Source organism: Sarcophilus harrisii, chromosome 3, assembly GCF_902635505.1.
Source record: "Sarcophilus harrisii chromosome 3, mSarHar1.11, whole genome shotgun sequence".
NCBI lineage: Eukaryota > Metazoa > Chordata > Mammalia > Dasyuromorphia > Dasyuridae > Sarcophilus > Sarcophilus harrisii.
In genome coordinates, this window is record NC_045428.1 from 146,968,322 (window position 1) to 146,992,686 (window position 24,365).

Consider the following 24,365-nt stretch of genomic DNA (forward strand, 5'->3'; position numbering starts at 1 on the left):
GGCTATGTCAGAAAGCACAAGCTCTAGTGCTTTGGTTGGAAGAGCTTTGAATACAGGTCTATACCTTTTGGTTGAAGATCCACTTCACTAAGTTCAGAGAGGTTCATCTCCAGCTTGTTTTCAAGATGAAAAATTCTTCAGTCCTAGTAACTCCTAAAGATTTACTAGTAAGTCATTAAGAATTATGATAGCTATATCTTACACTGATGAAATGTCTGATTGTTTAACTAAACCAACCAATCAAACAACAAATAAATAATGTCTCCAGACCACATGAAAATTGAATTACTGACAGTCTTTTCTTCTCAAAACTTGGTTTTCAGGCTCAAGACCTATCAAATACCCAAAACTAAGAGGCAAATAATCTGTCTCTAAAATTATGATTCTTTTTGCAAGTGGAATTTATTCAGTTAACAAACCTCCTAATCTTCCTTATGCAACTGAAGAACTCTCAAATTTGATTTCAGACACTTATTAGCTGTGACTCTGGGTAAGCCACTTAATTTTTCTAAGCCTCTGTTTCTTCATCTATAAAATGGAGATAATAATAGCACCTAATGGGCCATCTCCAGTTGTTGTGATCTATATCTGGCCACTGGACCCAGATGGCTCTGGAGGGGGAAGTGAGGAAGATGAACTTGCACAGCCCTCCCTCACTTAAATCCAATTCACTTGCATGTCATGGCATCACTTCCTTGATGTAGTGGTCCTCTTTGAAAACAGAGGACAAACAACAATAGCACCCAGAAGAATTATGAGAATTCTTAAGACTTTCAGAAGATGATTGCAGAAAGGCATGGAGAGATTTACATGAACTAATTCTAAGTGAAGTGAGTAGAACCAAGAGAACATTATACACAGCAACAAGATTATGTGATCATTAATTGTGATGGACCTGGCTCTTTTCAACAACGAGATGATTCTAGACCCCCCCAATAGACTTGTGCATCCTGATAAAGAAGTGATGGACTCAAAATGTACAATGAGAAATACATTTTTTGGACTTGACCTACGCAGTAATTTGTTTTTTGCTTGCCTGTGCATATCTGTAACAAAGGTTCCCTCTCTTTCTCTCTCTATCTCTGCCCCTCTTTTTATTCTCTCTCTCTTTTTCTCTCTATCTCTTTCCCTATTTTTTCCTATCTTTTTTTTAATGGCGGATGTAGATTGAGAGAGAAAAAATAGATTTTTGTTCATTGAAAAAAAATTTAATTTTTTTTAAGTAAGCTCTATGAGGGTAAGGATCATGCCTAATCTAAACTTGGTAAAACCATTTTGTCCTCTCCTGATTCAAAGAGGCATTCAGTTAATGTCTGTAGAATGAATCGAGTGAATTAATAGAGGATGAGACCTCTTATTCTCTTGCCATATTGGAGAGAATAAGAAAGAGAGGTGGAAAGAAGCAAGATATATAGGTCACTGAGTAAGGATGAGGCAGGAAACAAGACTTGACTTACTATATCAGGCAGATATCTAAGCTTAGAACTGATAAGGGACCAAGGAAGACTGTAATATTAGAGAGAGCAACAACTTGAATTGGACAAATTGAAAGAATTTGGACAGGCCATAAATGTCAAGGGAGACAAGGTACATGGTCCAGAAGGTTGAAGAGTTCACAGAAATAACACTATTGAGTAATGAACACCAGAATGACCTTGGGACTATTGACTCTAGTCTCTGTTAGTATTTCCTTCTAGGTATCGGTGACCTTCAACCCACAAAGGCATAGTTAAAGCTAAAGAGAAATTCAATGGCAGAAGCAGAGAGATGGAATTACTAGTAGTTTATCCTATCAAAAATATGTGAAAGAAAGTTGGGAGAGTATATATCTATGTGATGCTGATCAGTTTAAAACATTGTTTTTGCATGAAGCTGCTGAGATAATAAATTGATTTTGATAAATCATTTGGATATGAAAAGAAATCCTTTGTTGCAAGTCATTGACAACAGACTGCTCATTCAATGGAAGATTTGTAATGGTTGGCCTGGTTCCCCAATCCCGCATCCTACTAATTGTACCTGCAATTAGGGATTATTAAATTATTGTGGATTTTTTCCACATCAAGCTATAGGATAAATCTAGACCCATAAAGTAAAGATATATAAGCATCCATTGATCCATGCCTTTGATTTGTAATAAATCCATACCTTCTCTTGTAATAAAAATAAACAATTAAGCAAAATTGACAAAACAACCTCATATGACATCATGTGACATTCTGTGCACATGGTTCCCCTCCTCTCTAAAGAGAGGACTTATAAGTATTTCATCTTCTATTTCCTGGAATCAAATTTTTTCATTATAATTAAGGCAACTGAGTATTAGTGTTATTTTTCATTTACTTTATCATAGCTAGTTTGTATATTTTTCCATTTGGTTCTGTTTTCTTTGTTCTATATTATTTCTGTCAATCAATGAACATTTATTGTCAAATGCTGTGATAGAGAGCATTTAGGTTTCTATGTGCTCTCTATGGCAACACAGAGACAACAAAGAGCTCCCCTGAAAAGAGCTTACATTTTATCAGGAGAAAATAGTACATATGTTTATATAAAAAATATATACAAAACGTATAAAGGATACTTTTTTTTGAGGGAGATGCTAACATCTGAGAACCAGGAAAGATCTCATCCAGAAGATAGCACCTGAACTGAACTTTGAAGATAACTAGGGATTCTCAGAGAAAGGCAGTGAGTTCATTTCTGGATATGTTAAGTTTAAGATGCTTCTGAGACATGCAGTTCTAAGTCTCTAATAAACAGGCAGTTGGTAATATAGTACTGAAGCTCAGCTCAGGAAAAAGTAAAGTTAGATAAATAGATCTGTGAGTCATTTGCAGAGGAATGATAATTAAAGTCAAGAGGGCTGATAAAGTCATGGAAACTGGTACTGTAGGGAGAACAAAGAGCAGAATCTTGGGGTACACCCATGGTTGGAAGGGAGGAACTTGATATGTATTATGACCTAGAAAAGGATCATTCATTTCATACAAGTTTCACATTCCTTTGACTTATCTTTTATGCTGCAATATAATGCAATCAATGTACATGTATTAAGTGCTAACTAAATGCCAGGAAATAAACTTATTCAAATATATTTATTGTACCCCAAATTTATTCATCCATTCCCTAGTCTACGGGCATTCATAGTATTTTTTGTATTTTTCCTTATCACAAAGAGTGCCGATATGAATGTTGTGATATACGTAGAACCTTTTTTCAGTCACTAATCTCCTTGAAGTATTGCTTAATAGTGAGATCAGAGGCAAATAGAATGACTATTTTAGTGATTTCTCTCATTGGCTTGCTTCACTGTGACCACGTAGCTACCTTCTACCCCTATCTCAGCATATTATTATCTGTTTTGATCTTTAATGCTTCCATTCCTTACCTTGACAGCATGTCATGCCCAGGGATAACACTGTAGGCTGTTGGAACAGGCTCAAGAGCCAAATGTTAAACATTCATTGCGATCATTTACACTTAAATCAGCAAAAGCTATAACTTTGAGACTGATTTATTATTCTGTTGATTGTCTAAACTTAAGAAAGCAAAGAGGCAGCTAGATAGAGTGCTGGGCTTGGAATTGGGAAAACTCATTTTTGTGAGTTCAAATCCAGCCTTAAATACTTATTAACTATGTGATCCTGGGCAAGGTAAATAACCTAATTTTCCTCAGTTTTCTCATCTGTAAAATGAACTGGAGAAGAAAAATGACAAACCACTCCAGTATTTTTGCCAAGAAAACCCTAAAACAGGGTTACAAAGAAATAACTCAACAACAACTACAGCAATAAGAAAGTAATGAAAAAAATATCAGTAATACAGTTTAAACTTAAAAGTATGTCCCAGCATACAATTTTTTAAAAAAATTAGTTGTTAAATATTTACCAGCACAATCTTGCTCATCTCCATTTGCCCTTTCCCTGTCCATATGACTGGATTCCTGCTACTTCCTTCTGTCTCTTTCTGATCCTGGCTATCCGCCTAGACGTTCATATATGATATGCCATCAGAACCCATGACCCCTGAGATCAGGCTTCATCCACCTTGCAGGAAGTCCATGTGCTTTCCATCACTCCCTTATGTAAACATCCTGCTTGCTTGGTTCTTTGCCTGTTACTTGCTGTCATAATCCCCTGACTGGCCATCCACCTGTCCATGCTTCCTCCAACCACATATCACCACAGGTCCCCTGCCTCAGAAATTCTTTCTACTTGACAAATCATCCAGGACTCACTAAAACCCAGTATTTCTTCCTGCCAGTTTAGATTTAACCACTTTTCTCCATCTTTTGCTAATTCCCTTCATCTTGGATGTGCTACTTGTTAGTCCTTTCTGTCAAGTCTAATTTTTCATGACTCCCTTTGGGATTTTCTTGGCAAAAATACAGGAGTGATTTGCCATTTCCTATTTTCAGCTCATTTTACAAATGAGAAAACTGAGGCAAACAAGGTTAAGTGATTGCTCAGGTTCACATAAGTATCTGAGGCCAGATTTGAACTCTGGAGAATGAATATTCCTGATTCCTGGCCCTGTGCATTATGTGCCACCTAGTTGCCCTATGATAAGCCATCTTTAACTGTTACAAAACTGTAATGAAATAGAGGAAAAATGGATCTGGAGTCAGTGAATCTCAATTTGGATCCCAGCTTTGTCATGTACATTTAAGTTCATGACTCATCTAGATAATTGAAATCTCAATTTTCAAAACTATAAAATGTTGTAAGTTCGATTAGATTATCTTTAAAATAAAGGAATATAGGATATTGGGAAGAGAGCTACACATGGAGTCAGGGGATCTGAGTTTGAATTCTGATTCTGTCACTTATATCTTAAATTGCATTGGGTAAATGACTAGGCTTCTTGGACTTTAGTTTTCTCATCCACAAAATCTTATCTAGGTAGATAATTCTCAGTTTCCTGACAGATTTAAATCTGAGGACTCTATATTGACCTTTCGAGTTCTAAAATCTTATAATATTCTAAAATAAAATGATCACATGCAAGCAATATGGAAAAACTAAATGTTAAAATAGTAAATGTTTTTTCCCTTCCAAAATATAAGCAAATAAAGGGAAAATTATAATAAGTCTTTGGATTCTCCACACTTTCATAAAACCTCCTTCTCTATTTGAAATTTTAAACCCTCATAAGAAAATTTTTATTTTTTTCCCTAGTTACATATAAAAATACTTAACATTCATTTTTTATAATCTTGAGTTGCAAATTTTTTCTCTCCCTCCTTCATCTCCTGTCTCCCTAAGACAGTGAGCAATTTGGTGTAGGTTATACATGTGCAATCATGGAAAACATATTTCCATATTAGTCATGTTGTGAAAGAAGACACAGACCCAAAAGGGAAAAAAACTATGAAAAAAACCCGAGAAAGTGGGGAAAAAAAGCTCTGATTTGCATTAATTCTTTTTCTGGAGATGGATAGCATTTTTCACCATTGAGTCCTTTGGAATTGTCTTGGATCATTATATGAGAATATCTTTCTTTAGATGAGAAAGCATAGGGTCTTTGGGATTGGAAGTGAGGAGTAGAGTATTTGGGGGAGGAGAGGCGAGGAGGGGAGGAAAAAAAATTTTAAACTGCTTAGTTATATAATATGTTCCTCCAAAAATATTAATAACAAAAGCTCATCTTTCAATCCATAAGTTGCTCTTAGTAAAGCATGGTAATATTGCCATTATACCAATAGAGGTCCTTTCAGTTTTCTGGTGTCCAGGATCTATTATTAGAATAATTTGTTTTGCTCTGAACTGATAATAAAAAAGGGTTAGGTTTTCAAAATGTTTAAAAAAGAGTTTTCCTTCTGGAAGCATATTTTATCTTTGTCTTTTTCCTATTTTCATTTTTATGGCTTTTCTATTTTCTTGTAAATCTCAGTGACTAAATATGGCTACTAAGAGAAAGTACCAGCATAAGTAAGTAAGCACTGCAATAGAAGAATGTTCAATCTTTTATTTATTTTTTATTTTTTTTGTGTGTCTCATCTTTTCTTTTTCTTTTTTTTATTATAGCTTTTTATTTATAAGTTATATGCATGGGTAATTTTACAGCATTGACAATTTCCAAACCTTTTGTTCCAATTTTTCCCCTCCTTCCCCCCACTGCCTCCCCCAGATGTCAGGTTGACTAATACATGTTAAATGTGTTAAAGTATAAGTTAAATACAATATAACTATACCTGTCCAAACAGTTATTTTGCTGTGCAAAAAGAATCGGACTTTGAAATATTGTACAATTAGCTTGTGAAGGAAATCAAATATGCAGGCAGACAAAAATAGAGGGTTTGGGAATTCTATGTAATGGTTCATAGTCATCTCCCAGAGTTCTTTCGCTGGGTGTGGCTTGTTCAGTTCATTACCACTCTATTGGAACTGATTTGGTTCATCTCATTGTTGAAGATGGCCAGGTCCATCAGAATTGATCATCATATATATTGTTGTTGAAGTATATAATGATCACCTGGTCCTGCTCATTTCACTCAGCATCAGTTCATGTAAGTCTCTCCAGGCCTTTCTGAAATCATCCTGTTGTTCAAGAATGTTCAATCTTAACAGGCTAGGAAAGTTCCCCTATTTATCAGGGGTTACACAATATGCTAATTATTCCTAAATGGGAACTGAGAGATTAAAAATTATGATTAAATGGAGACTTGGGAAAAATAGAAATATGAAAACTTAAAAAAATAACCTTAGCCATTTTCTTCAGTGGGATTTTAAAAAATTGATATATTGTGATAAAATATAAGCTCCTTAATATTAAATTGGACTATTTAATTTTTGTCTTTTTTATCTCAGCAGTTAGCATAGGGCCTGGCACAAAATAGATGCTTACTAAATGGTTCATTGATCCTAACACATCTATCACTTCCCAACAAATATCTATTCCCAAGTAACTTCCCATAAATAAGCAGAATCACTTATATGACTAAAAATAATATGTCTCAAGAGCCATTTCCCAATAGATAAATAATAAAAAGCTAGCATTTCTATACTATTTTAAGGTTTGAAAAACATATATCATCTTATTTGACCCTCACAAAAAAACACTGAAGTAGAGTCTCTTGTTATCTCTATTTTGCAGGTGAGGAAACAGAGCCAAACAGGCTAAGTGACTTGCCCAGGGTCACACTAAATTCAAACTCAGGTCTTCTTGGATCCAAGTGTAGAACTCTATTCACTGTACGAGCTACCTGCCTAATAATCAGAATCATAAAAGGAAGAAAAGCAAATTGCTCATCTATGAATGATATGAAAAAGTGTTTCAAATCACTATTAACATAAATATAATTTAATACAATCTGTAGTCCTACCTCACTTCTATCAGATTAATCAAGATGACAATTAAAATCATTGGAGGTATAGTAATGCACTCTTGATGAAACTATGAATTGATCAAATCATTCTGGAAAGTAATTTAAAACTCCAAAAGTCACTTAATTGTGGATTAGCCCTTCTCTCCAAGATATTTCTACTAGACATATATTCCAAAGAAGCCCCAAAAAAGAGAATAAAAAGACCTCTTTTTATGATAGTAAAAAATTAAAAACTGAGGAGATGCTCATCAACTGGGGAAGAACTAAAAGAATTATGATACATGTGTGTAATGGAATATAATTATGTTTTAAGAAATGATGAAAAGATTCAGAAAAAATCCAAACACTATTATAAAATTTAATGGAAAATGTGATGAGCAAAACCAGGAGAGTAATCCTTATAATGACTACAACAATTTAAAAGACAACAACTTTGAAAGACTTGAAAATTCTCTTCAGTTCAGTGACCAATCATGACTTCGGCAGGTTAATAAGGAAGCATGCTTCCCACTTCTTGGCAAAGATATAATGAACTGATGGGACAGAACAAAACCTACATTTTCAGACACCAGAATGTGAGAATTTGTTTTGGTTGACTACATTTACTTGTTACAATGAAAAGCTTTTATATTTTATGGATAAGAATTGTAGGAAGAAGGTTGAGCAACTGAGGAAAGTGAAGGTTTAGAAGAAAAGAAAGAAAAGAGTACCACTGAAACAGTTTTTTAAAATACATGAAAATCAGTCAGCAAATAAACATTTATCAGATACCTTCTATATGCTATGAACTGTGCTAAAGTGCTAAAGATACAAAGAAAGTCAAAAGAGAGAAAAGGTGCAAATAACCATGTACCAAAGATCTACACAAAAAAAATTAGGAAATAATCAATAGAATTAAGGTAGAATTAAAATTAAGACCCTATGGGGAGAACATTAAGGAAGCTCATGAGGACAAGAGGCAGAGATGAGGAAGGAGAGCATCCCAGGAATGAGGGATTGGCAATATAAATGTTCAGTGAATAAAGATGAAATGTCTACTCCAAAGAATAAGGCAGATCAAAGAGTACATGTCAGGAGAGGTGTAAGAAGACTGGAAAGGTGGGGTTGGAGGAGTTTTAAATACCAAAGAGAGGATTTTATACTTAATCTTAGATACAATAGGGAGTCATTGAAATTGATTAAGAATGATTCGGGAGCAGAAGAAAATTCAGAAGGGAACACAGAAAAGCAGAGTAGTGCTAGTAATAATAGGTATATTTAACATAGACTTAAAAAATAAGCTGCCCCTACTATAGATTTGGTTTCATATAACATTTTTTATGTTCTTTGTGTATGGAAATATTCATGTTTATTGGTGTTTGTCAAGTTCATAATCTAAAAATAAAAATTACAAACTGATTTTTTAAAAATGATGAACATTACTTTTCCTTTTGTTGTTTTAAAACAGAAAAGATTTTGAAATCATCCTTGTCCATTGAATATGATCTGAATTATATTGCCTGTTGGTGTTGTCTTTATATAATTATAGTCACTGTTATGGAAACAAGATTCAAGGTCTGTCCTTCCTTCTTCATTGTACTTCTAGATTTGGCATTAGTGCAAAGAACAATGTGTAGACCAGCATTGCTATCCAGAGGGATCATGAAAAATTATCATTCTCCTGAAAACTTGGCTGCCTCTGGGCAGAACAACAGAAAGCACTTGCCCAGCATGTTGTAATCAATTTTTCTGTCAGTGTGTTACTTGTTCCCAGAATGCTTTTTACTACTCCTCCTCCTCATTTGTCTTTCAACTATATCTATCTTTTAGCTTCATAATCTACTTTGAAGATTAAGATTTGAACATTATTCTCAGATCAGGGAAGACTTAATTTATGGAGCCCAGTATCAATGGTTTGGTTTTTTCCCTTGTACATAAAAAAAAAAATTGACTAAGAAAATGCAATAGGCCTGAGCCAATTTTTTTTCATTACTGAGTATCATGTTCTTTGACTGTTTATATCAGTTTGAACAAGTTTTCTGTCTTTATTCATCATACTTTACATTAATAATTCTGAAAATTCTTTACATCATTAACATCTTTTATAAAATACTGTTTTATTCTGTTCATATGCCACAATTTCTTTACTGATTCCTCAATTTCTGGGCATCTAGTTAGCTTCTTGCTGTTACAAATAGGGGAAACATCATTTAGGTAGGTAAATTCTTAGTAATTTGGCTCTGTCAGAGGGGCATAAATCCAGAAGAGGGATTCATGAACAATTTAGAAGCTTATTTCAGGTAATTACAAATTATTTACCAGAGTGGTTAAGCTATCAATGATAAATTAACATATTTATTTTCTATAGTCTTTCAACAATGAATTTTTCTATCATTTTTTATACCAGTTTCATGAATTTGAGGTAATGTCTCAGAGTAGTTCTGATTTTCATTTCTCCAATAGAGATTTTGGAAATTTTTTATATGATTGCTGATAGTTTTAACTTTTTTCATTTGAAAACTGCTAAAATTAAGAGAACCCTGAGGTAACTCCTCTTATCTATAAAAATCGCAACTATATTAAAAGAGAGGGGAAATTCTTTCTTGAAGATGCCATTGGGAAAAAAAAGAAAAAAGTCATGCTAATCCATTCCTTATAGAATTGTAAATTACTTCTATTTTATTTTAAAAAATGTTGGTATATTATGAAAGAAAAGTTATTAAATTGTCTAGATCCTTTTAACCAAAGATCTTATTACCAAAACAATATCCCAAGGATGTGTTTTGAGTCAACAAAAGACTCTCATGGACAAAAATATTCACAGTGGTATTATTAGTGATTTTTTTAAAAAAGCTAGAAAAGATAAGAACAACAATTAGGGACTAATTGAAGAAATTACAGCAAATGAATATAATAGAATACTACTGTAACATACAGAATGACAAATATGAAAAATCCAGGGAAATATGAAAAGACTTGTATGAAGTGATTAGATTAGATTATACTGGAAATAATCCAGAAGAAGGAGCCAAGAGAACAACATGATTATAACCATATAAATATAGTCAATCTTGACAGACAACAAAATTCAGGTAAAATAAGACTCTCAATTTTAATACATACTGCTAAAAGCTGTATCCCTCCTTTTTGTTAGTAATCAATAATCAAAATGTTTTCTAAATGAGGTATTTTTGTAAAAGGTGCTTAGGTATTTGTTGAGAGCTATCTGTCATGTCAAAACAAAAGTTAACTATATACATAGACATGTGTATGTATATTACATTATGTATTATATTATGAATATGTATATATTTGAATATATATACATGCATATGTATATGGAAATTATTTACTCAAATCCTTTTGTCCCTTGTCTATCAGGAAATTGTTCCTAATTTTATAGATATCAATTCCCTATAGATTTTGGATATCATACTTTATCAAACAGATATTTGATACCAAAGTTCTTCTCAATATTATTCCTGTAAATTTAGCTGCATTGATTTTGTTCACTCACATTTTTTTACAATTTTATTCTACAGAAATTTTGTCTTTTATAATCTTCTTTTTCCTTTATCTGATTATGAAGTTTTCCATATTCACTTAGTGTGATTTTTCCAAGTATTTTTTCATATACCTCAAAGTTATATAAAACAAAACAAACAACTTTCACAAGGTTTAGTATTCACGTGGGTGTCATTTTAAAAAATATTTCCAGAACAAGATAGTAATATTACACATCACTATCAACCTGATATAGTCACATTAATTTTATGGTTACATTTTGGCAATAAGATTGCAAACATCTTGGTTACTTAGGATTTTCAAATGAGATAATGCTTTGTAACCATAAAGTGTCATATAAACATGAGTTATTATTATTTTTACTTGTGAATTCATATGTGATTTTGTAGGCATTTGATTTATCATTTCATTTTCTTAAAGAACAGTATTCCCCACTGTAGGTCTCTAGACGGGAATTATTACACAACAAAATTTTGTTGTTCTACAAAAGTTTTACTTGGCATAGTGTCTGATGTGTTGTTCGGTTGTATCCACTCTTAATAACCTCATAGATTTGTTCATGGGGTTTTTTTTTGGTAAAAGTACTAGAGTAGTTTGCCATTTCTTTCTCCAATGTGTCTTCATTTTACTAATGTGGAACTGAAGCAAAAAGAAGTTAAGTGACTTGTCCAGGGTCCCATAGCTAGTAAGTGTCTGAGGCCACATTTGAACACAGAAAGATGAATCTTCTTGAATCTAGGTTTGGGACTCTATCCATTGTGTCACTTAGTGGCACTATGGAGATAAAAATAATTAACTTTGACAATAGAGTGAATATGGGCAGGGGGGAGTGAGAGAGAGTGAATAATTAAGGATGATACCAAGTTCTGTAAGTTTGAGTGACATGGAAGATAGTAGTAAATGAACAGTAATGGAGAAATTTGGAAGAGAATGTTATGTTTTGCACAAATTGAGTTTGAACTATGAGCAATCCAATTTAAGATGTCCAAAAGGAAATTAATGATGTTGAACTGGAGCTCAAAAGAAAGATTAGGGCTAAAATATAGATCTGAGAAATATCTATATAAGAATAATTAAACCCATGAGAGCTGATGAGATCATCAAGCAAGATAATATAAAGGAAAAAAAGACAGTCTTGAGAGACACTCACAAATTAGTGAGTAGCATGTAGATGGAGATACAGCAAAGAATATTGGGGAGTAAGTAGTTATACAGACATAAGAGAGCAGTGTCATGAAAATCTAGAAAAGAGAAGGTTTCTAAAAGGAGAAATCAATCAACAAAAATATATTGCAGAGAAATCAAGCAGGATAAGGTATGAGAAAAGACCATTGAAGTTGGCAATTAAGAGATCATTGAGAACTTTGGAAGGTATATAGTTTCAGTTGAATAATGATGAAGTTTGAAACAAGATTTCAAGAAGTCTTAAAAGCAAGTAAGAAAGAGGAAGTGAAGTCACCTAATGGAGATGGTTTTCTCTTCTTGCCAAGAGAAGGAAAATTAAAGGATAAGAGCTATTAAAGATAGGTTGAGCAAATAAAGGGTTTTTAAATTTTTTTATTAAAGCTTTTTATTTACAAAAAATATGCACGGGTAATTTTTTCAACACTGACCCTTGCAAAACCTTGTGTTCCAAATTTTCCTTTCCTTCCCTTACCCCCTACTCTAGAGGGCAGGTAATCTAATACATGTTAAATTGTTAAAAAAAATATATATATACATATACATATATACACACATATATATGTTAAATCTAATATATATATATATATATATATACATATTATTACAATTATCTTGCTGCACAAGAAAAATCAGACCAAGAAGGAAAAAAAAACTGAGAAAAAACAAAATGCAAGCAAACAACAATAGAAAGAATAAAAATACTATGTTGTGATTCACCCTCAAATCCCATAGTCCTTTCTCTGGGTGTAGATGACTTTCTTCATCACAAGATTTTTGGAACTTATCTGAATCATCTCATTGTTGGAAAGAGCCACATCCATCAGAATTGATCATCATATAATCTTGTTCTTGCCATGTATAATGATCTGGTTCTAATCATTTCACTTAGCATCAGTTCAAGCAAGTCTCCCCAGGACTCTCTGAAATCATCCTGCTGATCATTTCTTATAGAACAATAATATTCCATAACATTCATATACCATAAGTTACTCAGCCATTCTCCAACTGATGGGCATCCATTTAGTTTCAAGTTTCTTGCCATTATAAAAAGGGCTGGCACAAACATTTTTGCACATTTGGGTCCCTTTCCCTCATTAAAGATCTCTTTGGGCGATAAGCCCAGTAGTAATACTGCTGAGTCAAAGGTTAAGCACAATCTGATAACTTTTTGAGCATAGTTCCAAATTGTTCTCCAGAATGGCTGGATCCATTCACAATTCCACCAACAATGCACTAGTATCCCAATTTTCTCACACCCCCTCCAACATTTGTCATTATCTTTTCCTGAGAGGTGTGTAGTGGTGTCTCAGAGTTGTCTTAATTTACATTTCTCTGATCAATAGTGATTTAGAGCACCTTTTCATATGACTAGAAATGGTTTTAATTTCTTCATCTGAAAATTGTATTATTTAAAGTTTTTTTTTTTTTTTTTTTTTTTTTTTTTTTTTTTTTTTTTTTTTTTTTTAAGGATTAAGGAAAATTCCCTGCTATCAACAGCAGGAAAGAAGCCAGTGAATCAGGAAAAAGATTGAATCTTAGCAAGATAATAGATATGACAGTAGGGACAATTTACTGGAGAAGACAGAAGTGTAAAAACGTTTTAAAGAAATTCTGGAAACAAAGTTAAACAAGCATTCATATTGAGGGCATATAAGGGGAAAAAAAGGGAAGCATTCTTTTATCTTATAGTAATTTTAATTACTGTGATAATGATAAGAAGAATTGCTGATAATAAAAAAAAAGAATTATTGTGTTCCACTAAAGTATCTTTTAAAACAATTAGTTTAGAATTAATTAAGTCGATATATTAACAAGTTGGTAATTTACTTCTTGATTGGTAATGTGTTAGACTATGTACACATGAGGCAACAAATACAAATGGCAGCCATTCTGGTATAAAAATGAAAATTAAAGAAGTGACAGATAAAATTACTTATCTTATTAGCCATGTGTATTTATTTTTTATTATAGCTTTTAAAATTTTTTATTAAAGCCTTTTTTTTTGGAACCTTCTGTTCCAAATTTTCCCCTCCTTCCCCCTATCCCCTCCCCTAGATAGCAGGTAGTCCAATATATGTTAAATATATTAAAATATATGTTAAATCCAATATATGTATACATATTTATGTAGTTATCTTGCTGCACAAGAAATATCGGATCTAGAAAGAAAGAAAAAAAACCTGAGAAGGAAAACAAAAATGCAAGCAAACAATAACAGAAACAGTGAAAATGCTATGTTGTGGTCCACACTCAGTTCCCACAGTTCTCTCCCTAGGTGTAAATTGCTCTCTTCATTACTGAACAATTGGAACTGGTTTGAATCATCTCATTGTTGAAAAGAGCCATGTCCATCAGAATTGATCATCATATAGTCTTCTTGTTGAAGTGTATGATCTCTGGGTTCTGCTCATTTCACTCAGGATCAGTTCATGTAAGTCTCTCCAGGCTTCTCTGAAATCATCCTATTGGTCATTTCTTACAGAACAATAATATTCCATAACATTAATAAACTATAATTTATTTAGCCATTCTCCAATTAATGGGCATCCACTCAGTTTCCAGTTTCTATCCACTACAAAGAGGCCTGCCACAAACATTTTTGCACATGTTTCCCTCTTTTTTCCCTCTTTTAAGATCTCTTTGGGATATAAGTGCAGTAGTAACACGGCTGGATCAGAGGGTATATACCGTTTTATAACTTTTTGATCTTAGTTCCAAATTAGCCACGTATATTTAGAAGCAAAAAAATTGCTCAGTTATATATATATATATATATATATATATATATACATATATATATAATTATAAGAATAATCAGTAGAGTTTGTAAAGTATATTAAAAGCAGAGCATTGAATTAATACGTTTGCAATCTAGGTTATAAACTGAACACAAGCATTTACAAATTACTGTTCAAATCCATTGGTTATCATAAAACAGATAAATAGGCCCACTGAGAGTGTAAGATTTAGGTTAAATATTTTCATGGTAAACTAAAAAGCTTGCTTACTTATTTGATCTCTTTTCTTTTATCAGTGACTTAACTTCGAATCTCCTATATATTAAAATTAGTCTTCAATTTGTATAATGAAATCCCCAAAGTTAATTTTTTTAAAAGTTAAAAGTTTGGCTGAAACATGACAGAGAATAATTGTGAAATGTTTCCTTCATTCTCTGAACTTTCAAACTTGAATATAAGAGGAAGTTCAAGCATTAGTTATAAGCACTTGAGGAAATACTTTCACAAATCTTTAATGACTGATTTTAAATCCACAGGTAAATTACCAAAACAACAACCTTCTGGAAATAATGTAAGAAAAACTTACTTATCTTCAGTTTTTGTATTAGAATCAATAATTAATTTTAGAAATGTGATTCAGTTTGAGATAAGAACAAAGAAAGAATATCTAACTCTCTACTAAAAGGCAATGAAAAATTTATTGCCTTTTTCAACCATATGAAGCAATGTTTTTAGGCTTAACAACAAAATAAAAACCAATTTAATGGGGGTCTGGCACGTGTGCTTGCTCAGATGGCATCTCCACATGGAGGATGCTGAGCAGTTGCTTCCAGGAGAATCATAATGATGTGTAAGAGAAGTGTATACTTGTACATAATAAAACTGAGTCTTCCTTTCCCACCTGCAGTCTCTTTATAACGTTTCCCAGTGGGACAAAGTATAGCACATACCACCTCATTTTATCTCCATACAGATTCTAACCAATATATGACTGTCTTTTAATATTTTCTGGGTCCCAGTGAATTATTCAGGTTATTTGTCTGTTATCTTGGTATATTCCTTACTCATCTAGCTAGATAGTAGAATAGTGTTAGACCTAAAGTTAGAAGACATGAATTCAAATCTTGCCTCAAACAATTGCCTGATGCATGATTTGGATAAGTCATTTAACCAAGAGATCCTTAAAATTTTTTCTACTCGTGACCCTTTTTTGTCCAAGAAATTTTTATGAGACCCTGAGTGTGTAAGTAAATAGATAGGCATGCAAATAATAAACCATATTTTTGCAGCCCCCACATTCAGTTATGAGACTCTATATGGGACTGTGAACCAAGGTTTAAGAAGCTGGGATTTAACCTCAGTTATTACCTTCTAGAATCATTGTGAGCATAAAATGAGATGATATTTTTAAAATTATTTATAAATCTTAAAAAGCTATATAAATGCTAATTATTATTGTTAGGACACCTAAGTGGCACAGTGGATAAATCACTAGTCTTGGAATCCATAAGACTCATCTTTTAGAGTTTAAATCTTACCTCAGACACATAACAGCTATGTGACTTTGAGCAAGTCACTTAATCCTAATTGCCTCAGTTTCCTCATTTATAACAAAGACTAGAAAAGGAAATAATTAACCAGTCCAATATCTTTGTTAAAAAAGCCCCAATTGGGATCACAAAGAGTCAGGCACAACTGAAATGACATAACAACAAAAATTATCATTATTATTATTATTATCCATTTTCTCTTTTGGTCATACATTCTCTTTTTAAATTTTTTTCATACATTTTCTTGATAATATTTTTATACCATATTTTTATGGCCCTTCTTTGATGGAAGTCATAAGCAGCATGCTGCAGGCAATTATCTAGACGGCATTTCATCATTGGCCTTTGGGTCACCCACATTTTTATTTATTCATAAACTGGTATTCTATAATTCATGATTCCTACCATCATACAGAGAATATTACTGTTTAAAGATAGTTTGTGTGTATCCAGAAGCTGATTAGGATTTTTGAAGATGGTCCTATTCCCTCAAATGTAATATAACCCACTGTCTGTCTCGTATTCAATTTTGGGCCTAGCTCATTGTCCATCTGTAGTTGCTGTTAAGACATGTTTCAATGGACTGAATCAATGGCCTGTCCATCCTATGATATGTTATAACTTTGAGAATTTGACTTTTTTCACTTATTTAGTTTTTCCTATGTGAATTGCTAGGCTGATTTCATCTGAGTTATTATGGATGTCATCGAGTACATATGATGGCAAGGAACTAGTCATGGGGTTCACTAAATAACATAAGAAAAAAATGAAATTGTCTACATTTTAAGAAACAATAAATCTCTGACTACTAGCACAGAAGTTATTTTGGAAACAAATTTCTAGGTAAAAAAAACCATCAAAAAGAGAAAAAAACAAAATCCATACTATATTTTAAGATAAGCTAAAGGTGAAATATGAAGGAATTATTACCAAAAAAAGTTTTTGGCATGATGTTTTGCCAAAAAATGTTACTAATTTTTTATCTTTTTAAAATCTTGGTAGAATACCCCTATCGAGGGTATCTTTGATGAGAAATATGAAAAAAGAGTGGAGGTAATGGGTATTTTGATCTGGAATCATCCTCAGAGACCCTCTAGTCTAATCTCATCATATTACATGCAATGCCCAGGTTGAGTACCTTTCCCATGGACACACAGTTAGTGTTAGAGTTAAGATTTGAATCCAGATCCTCTCTCGAGGTTTTTTTCCCATTATACCTTCTTAGACAACTTTTATAGTTGACCATAATTTCATATATATAATACATTATTGCATAACTAACACAAAATCATGTTGTATTATGGATTGCAGCCTATAAAATGTATATGACCAAGAAGAATAAAATTCAGTATTAAAGGTTATTCTTCAACATTGTGTTATTCATATATATGTTAAGATTTCCTGGAAAAAATGCAACTATAGAGAGAAATTTGTTCATCAGTCCTCTAGATAACACTATCAAGTAAGAAATGACAGATAGATATAGAGACAGAGAAAGAAGAGAAGAAGGGAGGAGAGAGGATGTATTTATGTATATGTTGTTTATCCTTCATTTTTGAAGAGGACAAAAAACATCACACAGTGATGTCTTAACTTGTGTGTGTAGTGGATTTAAGTGAGACACAAAGTTGTCAGACTCATTTTCTCTTCCTGAATCATCCAAGTCTGGTGGAAGGACAAAATCAAGATGACCATCACTGACCTGAGATGGTGGTCTTTGATGTCTGACCAAGCTCTGAGTGCTTCACAACCCCTGCTTCAGTTGCCTTCATGGCCGTTGGAACAAATTATTCTCATCTGCCCATTCTACCGGAGAAAGTCTCCCCGTGCTTGAGGAAGCCATCCTTGCACTCACTGACAGATTTTAAGGTTTCAACCTGGTTTAGTCCATCTGCTGAGACGGTTTTATCACAGCTTCCTATCATCACAGGTGAGAATTAGGTGAATCAGATGGACCTCAAATGTGGATGGATGGCACTGAAAAGGGCTCAGCAAGCCCTCACACCATAAATGTTAGTCCTCCTAATCACCCCCTACATTCATGTATTTGTGTCTATGTATGTATATGTATATATCTATATATGTATGTTTAAATGCCTTCATGTATATGTTGTATAAATATTACTACAAATATATATCATATATAACTCTATAGACATGTACACATATTTAGGTGGGTTATAATATTGATTGAAATTCTTGTCTTTTAAATTAAATTAATTTTTTAAAAAATAAATTTAATTTTAACATTAAATTAAATTTAAATTTAAAACAAATAAATAATTTAAAAAATTAAAAATTAAATTAAAAACTTTTAAAATTAACAATAATTTTTGTAGAGAATTCTTTTAGAGTGGCTTGCATAGCCAGAAAAATTTATATTCAATATTTTCAACATTGTTCAGTCCAAGAGGAGGATGCCTTATTGTGACCACCACAGACCAAATGTCATCTTCACCACAGCCATGTTCATTATTCCTAATATTACCTGCTGAGTGGCTCTCAGCCTAAGCAGTCAAGAATATGGGTGCTTCCAAAGTAGACTCCCTATCAGGGCTCTGTGCCACATTCTAATTAATCCTTCTGGGATGATCTTCTATTAGAGTAGCATCTTCTCACATTCTCCCACTCTTTATTGGACTGTCTGGCTTCAGGGAATACAGCTTTCCAATTCTCTAGACTCAACTAATGCTTGATTCCCATTAATTTTAGAAAAATCATTTTTTTTCAGGCCTAATATTTTTAACCCACAAACTGTTTGTACCTCAGCCATGCACCTTCCTCCTTCTCTTCCCTTTCTTTCCACTTCCCTTCTCCCCTATGGAAGTCTCATTGCTTTGTCACTCCCAAACTGTGATCTCAGAAGTAAGAAGCTAACTAGACAGACCTGAGCATGACCCATTTCTTACCTATAAAATAACTGAAATTCCCAGATGCCCAACTTCTTGAGCCCAGGGCTTCCTTGAGTATCAACACACCAGTTCCTGGGAGTAGTTTTTTTCAGGATCATTATAGACTGTCCTTCTATCATGACCTAAAGAACTCTGGTGTCCAAAAGGTCCTGGAAACATTTCTGTTGGTAATCCCTTGTTATCCTCCTCATTTCAGAATTTTCTTCTGGAGGTAAAACAATCCTGCCTCCAAAGTTGGGTATTATTGCACTGTTTTACTACCTGTATTTTATTGCTCCTGCCTCTTCCACCCCATCTGTGGTCTTCAATTATCCATGTGTTCTTGATAATGCCAGTAAAGGAGATTGCTATTGGTGTCTTCATCTAATCTTTCTGTAAATTTCCAGGAACAGGTTTGATTGCATCATTTTGATCTGGACCCAAGAGACCACTATCATTGACATCATGTGGCTGCCATCAGTGGCTGCATCTCTCCTTGCCTCTGGGGGATTTACTTCCTTCATGTAGGGAGTCCTATTACCCTGTTTTGTAGTGTAGCTATTCCCTCGGGCTCTGTCCCTCCCTGCACTACTGGACTGGTACCATGCTGGAAACACAGACCATTAAGACCAGAGCCTAATGAACTGAGATTTATTACTGGCTTCCATTTTGCATGTTGCATTGTGCATGGCTCTTTCTATCAGAGGTCTATCAATATTTATTTTTATAAAATTTAGATCCAAATTTTTCTCCTTGCCTCCCTTACCTACTCTCTCCCCAAGAGAGCAAGCAATCTGATATAGGTTAAATATGTGTAAATTCTTTTAAACATATTTCCAATGTTTAACATGTTTTACAAGAAAAATCATACCAAAAAGGAAAAACTATAAGAAAGAAAAAGCAAATAAACAAAGAAAGGTGAAAATAATGTTTTTGAATCACACCCAGTCTCCATAGTTCTCTCTCTGGATGCAAATGGTATTTTCTATCCCAAGTCTATTGGAATTGTCTTGAATCACCACATTATTGAGAAGCACAATTTATTATCACATAATCTTGCTGTTACTATCTACAAGATTCCCTTAGTTCTGCTCAATTCATTCAGCATCAGTTCATGTAGGTTTTTTCAGGCTTTTCTGAAATCAGCCTGATAATCATTTTTTATAGAACAATAATATTCCATTACATTTATATATCATAACTTATTTAGCTATTCCCCAACTGATGGACATCCATTCAATTTCCAGGTCCCTGATACTACAAAAAAAAAGCTGCTACAAACGTTTTTGCACATGTGGGTCCTTTTCCCTCTTTTATGATCTCTTTGGGATACAGACCCAGAAGTGGTACTGCTGGATCAAAAGGTATACATGGTTTTATAGCCCCTTGGGCATCGTTCCACATTGCTCTCCAGAATGGCTGAATCATTATGCAACTCCACAAACAATGCATTAATGTTCCAGTTTTCCCACATTTCCAACATTGATCATTTTATTTTCCTGTTATCTTAGCCAATCTGAGAGGTGTGAAGTGATACTTCAGAGCTATCTTAATTTGCATTTCTCTAATCAATGGTGATTTAGAGCATTTTTTCATATGATTAGAAATAGCTTTAATTTCCTCATCTGATAATTATCTGTTCTTATCCTTTGACCATTTATCAGGTGAGCAATGGCTTATATTCTTATAAATTTGACTCAGTTCTCTCTATATTTTAGAAATGAGCCCATTATCAGGAACACTGTCTATCAAAATTGTTTCCCAGATTTCTGCTTCCCTTCTAATCTTTCCTACATTGGTTTTGTTTGTGCAGAACCTTTTTAATTCACAGTAATCAAAATTATCTATTTTGCATTCCATAATGTTATCTAATTTTTCTTTGGACATAAATTTTTCCCTTCTTCACAGATCTGACAGGCAGACTTGTTTTACTAGTTTGCTTATACTATCACTCTTCATACCTAAATCATGAACCCCATGCCAGACTTCTAATTATATCGAACATATCGGTAATCAATATTCTTTACATTGTTCTTTGTGCTTCTCTCTTTTCTGCCAGGAGGCAAAGAGTACATCAGTAATGCTCTGTCAGGTTATGAACTAAAGTCACAATGATTTTTTGAGAATACAGCAACTGCTTCAAATGACTCTCTCCAGAGCCTGGTACTGTTAGTTAATGAATGAAAACAATTCCCCCCTTTTAAATCAGATTGTATTTTGTCTAAAACAAAACATTATTCCCTAACTCCAACATCCCTGATTTCCCCAACTAAACCTGCTGATAATTTCCATCTTCTCTGTGAAACAGTCATCCTCCCAAGGCTCAAAACTTCAGAATTATTTGACATTTTTCTTTTGAAGCCCCAATAAAGCATGCTTTGTATCTACCTTCTCCATTCTATTTTCATTTTCATTTTTCCAATTAAGCTCTTATTACCTACTGTCAACCTTCTAACTGGTTTTGTTCTCTGGTTTCTTGACTCTGGAATAAAGTCTGAGTTGCATCCCTAAATATTCTCAGGTCTGAGCTGCAATCTGTTCGAGGTCTCCATTCGAGTTCAGAGTCATAATGACACAGGTGCCAGCTGGCTTCTCTTCCTTCTCCCTGCATGGTACTCAGCTTGTATTGGCTCTTTGATTCATTAATAATCCACAATCCTAGGGTTACATCTCCACTGGAACCCCTTTCTGCCTCTGATGCTGTCTGTTTCCTCCCAGAGCTGCTGAATTCATCTGCTGTTCTGGTGATGCCATATGGTGGTGGCACCCCTTCTACAAATGGCTAGAGTCTTCTGCCAGTCTACTTGGTCCTCTTTGTCTGCCATCTATTAATGTTTCTACTAAATTTCTGATGCTGCCACCTGTTGGTTTTCTTTTGAAAAAAATCTTTTCCCTATTTGGGGGGGGAGGGGGAAGAAGGGGAGAAGACTCAACTCTTTTAGCTCACAGAAGTGGGATTTATTTTAACTCTTTGTGATTCAGACCCACAACTAGCAGAGCCCTTGGGCATTGTCTAACCTTATAACTGCTTTATTTCTACCTCAGCTGCCATTCCTTGGATTCAACCTAATCTCTTATTTTTTATAATAATAGTTTTTTTTTCAAAATACGTACAAAAATAGGTTTTTTCCCCCCTGCTGAGGCAATTGGGGTTAAGTGACTTGCCCGGAGTCACATAGCTAGGAAGTGTGTCTGAGGTCAAATCTGAACTCAGGTCCTCCTGATTTCAGAGCTGGTGCTCTATCCACTGCACCGCCTAGCTACCCCCAAAGATAGTTTTCAACATTTACCCTGTAAAACCTTGTACTCCAAAATTTTCTCCCTTCTTCTCCATCTATCCCCTCCCCTAGAGCACAAGTAACCCAATATAATTTAAACATGAGATTCTTCTAAACATTTCCTCATTTATAATGCTACACAAGAAAATCAGATCAAAGAGAGAAAAAATGAGAAAGAGAAAAAAAAGCAAACAAACAATAGCAAAAGTGAAATTACTATGTTGTAATCCACACTCAGTCCCCACAGTGTCTCTCTAGATGCAGATGGCTCTCTTCATCACAAATCTATTGGAATTGCCCTGAATCACCTCATTTTTTAAAAGAGCCATGTCCATCACAGTTGATCATCACATAATCTTGTATTCAACCTAATTTCTGAGCGAGGATAAGAATATTCTTCTCAAACTTCATCATAGAAGGATTCATTTAGGAAGCCTGGAATTTGTGGGTGAGGTTGGCTACTTTTATCCTACTTTCCTGCCAGAAATGAAATCACAGCCTTCCCAGGATCTGTGACTTTACAATTCTAGGCTCCAATCATAAAGAGGTTGGCTAGAACTTCTAAGTTTCCTATTAGAAACCTCTGGACACATCTGCAATTATATCTGTCAATGGTGTGGAGGTAGACATTAGTTAACTTGTCAAACCATACTCCAAAGTAGGCCTGCAAGAAAATTCTGTAAGTTCAGAGCTTAGATTGCCAGACAGGCCTGGATTACGAAAAGAATTTTTTTCTGAAGGGAATAGAAGAAAACATCTGTGTGTGAGGATTGTGACATTTTAGCAGGTCTATGCTCCATTTTGCTTAATGTTCTCCAGCTTATGTGAGTCACTGGAGAGCTCTTTAGAAAAGAACTCTAAATTGCTTGAGCAACAAAGCTGACTCACCAGCTCACACTTACTTTTTCCCTTGTTTCTTATTAGTACAACTATCTTGTGAGTCAGGGCTAAAATAAAGAACATTATTTTAATATTAGAATTGAGGAGTGGGGAGCAGTATGTGAAAAACATCCTGGGTTGGGGGGTGAAGGGCGGGAAGAGAATGTTGATGTATCATAGTTAAATAAACAAATCTAATTGTTGGTCCTTCTTAAGCCAAGTAAGAAATACTGTATTTTAAAATCTGAGACTACATTTTTAAATTCAGCAGATATTTACTGAGGTTCTACTCTGTGCAAGGCATAGTGCTAAATGCTAAGAAGGGTTAAAGTGGTACAGAGGATAGAGTGCAGAGTCTGAAATCAGGAAGACCTGAGTTCTTAAATACTTGTGACCTTGGACAAGACATCTTAAGTCTTCCTTGCTCCAGTTTTCTAAATTATAAAATGGGCATAATATAGCACCTATTTCCTAGTGATGTTGTAAAGATCAAATGAGGTAATTATAAAATACTGAGCACAGTGCCTGACACAGTAAGTACTATAAAAATTTAGCTATTACTATTATTATTAATACCTCTACAGAAACTCCCTCCCTAATTTCCTCATGGACTGCATCCTTCATAAGGAAGTTACTCTTACAGGTTCTAGAATAGAGTCATTAAACTGGGACCCAATGACTCATTGACCTTATGGTTGGATTTTAAGGGCACGAGGAATTTGGATGGAAAAAAAACCTGACATCTTTATTTTCACTCATTTTTTAAATAAAGTTTTTATTTTCAAAACACATGCATAGATACTTTTCAACATTCACACCTGCAAAACCTAAACTTTTTTTCTCCCTTCCTTCTCCCCACCCTCTCCCTAGATGACAAGTAATCCAATATATGTTAAACATGTGCAATTCTTCTATACATATTTCTACAATTATCATGCTGCACAAGAAAAAGCAGCTTAAAAAGGAAGAAAATGAGAAAGAAAACAAAACAACAGAAAGATTTTCACTAA